Source organism: Perca flavescens, chromosome 2 (genome assembly GCF_004354835.1).
Source record: "Perca flavescens isolate YP-PL-M2 chromosome 2, PFLA_1.0, whole genome shotgun sequence".
In the NCBI taxonomy this organism is placed as follows: domain Eukaryota; kingdom Metazoa; phylum Chordata; class Actinopteri; order Perciformes; family Percidae; genus Perca; species Perca flavescens.
In genome coordinates this window covers 13285814-13287642 of record NC_041332.1, presented here as the reverse complement: position 1 = coordinate 13287642, position 1829 = coordinate 13285814, and the positions used below count along the sequence as shown (strand labels likewise).

At 37.9% G+C, this 1829-nt stretch overlaps 1 long non-coding RNA gene across 1 annotated transcript; it reads right to left on the bottom strand.

The window, feature by feature from the left end:
- Positions 1 to 553: 553 nt before the first annotated feature.
- On the bottom strand, positions 554 to 1475 carry LOC114547088 (uncharacterized). The gene is made up of 2 exons (XR_003691110.1): positions 1211 to 1475; positions 554 to 973 (listed from the first exon to the last, which is right to left on the bottom strand). It is a non-coding gene; the product is annotated as an uncharacterized LOC114547088 (long non-coding RNA).
- Between the last annotated feature and the right edge of the window lie 354 nt (positions 1476 to 1829).

The following is a 1829-nucleotide window of genomic DNA, read 5'->3' as shown; positions in this document are numbered from 1 at the left end:
TATATATCCATTAAAAACAATGAATACAGTGAACATTTTTAATGAAAACACATCTCCAGTCTGATATATTACAGTGAAAATATCAATGTTTTTAAGATGAGGCACAAATGACTGGATCGTCCTAAAATATCAGCATTTTATTAATTATCACTGGAGTTAATCCAGGCAGCAAATCATACACACAACACATGTTAGTCTTGGTTCTGTGATGTTTAGCTTTGGCTGAGTTGTTCCTTTTTAATGACTAGTTACAGGGCTGAGTGGGTAAATTGTATGTTATATGAATAATTGAACTGAATTTTTAAACTTTACTTCTTACTTTTTACAGGGGGTTTTATCAAATAAAATCTAACCTGATACACCAGAGGGTAAAATATGGACAACTTATTACCTCCAACGTGGATGGAATTTTCTTTCAATTTATGATTCCGGTCAGTTCTGAAGAATATTTTCCCCTGCAGCTAAATGTGTTAAAATGCTGCTTACATTCATTCACATAACATTACTGCAATATCTGTGACCTACCTCAATTGGAACAGGACAGAGACTGGAGGAAAGTAAATGGGACAGCTTTATTAGAAATGTAGGATCATAGACGAATATCGCTGGTAATCTTTAAGAAGCAGTTTGAAGAAAAGTGAAAGCCAAGGTCAGAGGTGACCAGGGGCATCATTATATTTAGAGTTTAGTAATATATTTCATTTCAAAAATACCTTGCTCAAACTCAAGGGCACTTCACAAAGTGGGACAAAAGGCAGTTTAAAAAATATCATTGAAGGAACTGTAGGGTGACGTGAAATGGTTCGAGTGGAGTGAGGGTTTGGTGAGCAAACAGAGTCTCGGTCAGAAGACCTCAAGTGATATGGAGTGATGAATAAGAGCAGGGAGAAGACAGGGTTTGATGGAACACCAGTGGTAGTTTATTTTCTTATCCTTCAAGGTGATTTTGATTAATTGCATTCATGTTTGTGTGCTGCATAAAGGGATAACAAAGAGAAAATACAATTAGACAGTGGTCAATCAACACATAAATTAAACAAATTATACAAATGAACAAAAAAAGATGATTAAAACAAGCAATCTTTCCACATGGCTCATGGCACAGTTCTGGCAAACAAAGGAATCCAGTCAGCAGTGCACAGGTTAGCAAAGTGACAGTAGATCATGACGAGGCATTAAAAACACAATCAAAATGATAGGAGTGACTCACGTTAACTTATGAAGACGCACACAGGATGCATTGGAGTGCCGGCAGAGAGCGCAAAGGATGAGCCACAGGATTCACAAACAATTTATAGTCAACAGGTGAGGTGGGCGTGGTCAGGTGGCACAAGTGTCCTCCTGTTTCCGACTGGCAGATTCAACACATTAATTCCCGAAGTGAATTGAAAGAGCGAAAATGGAATGGAAAGGAAATGGAATGGAAGGAATATTTTCAATCATGGTTGCAAACATAGACTGTTAATATTAATGGACAAAGCATCCGGTTCGGCTAAGTGCTGCAAATGCGGAAGTGTCTTAAACCTGCATTCTATTCTATATGAATTACAGCAGGGGGCGACACGTGCGGTTGCAAAAGGAGGTTGGTTTCTGTAGAAGTCTATGGCAAAATGACTCACTTCTCACTTGATTTCTTACCTCAGTAAACATTTTCATAATGCATTTATGGTCTCAATCGCTAGTTTTAAGTCTTCTGCAATAGAGAATGATGTTCATTTATTTAGGTCTCGTTGATTTTAAAAACGGCGATAAAGCAGGGGGTGTTTAGGGCATGGCTATGATGTAATTGCCAGTGAAAGTGTGTAACGTAACGTAGAGCGTAAGCAGCA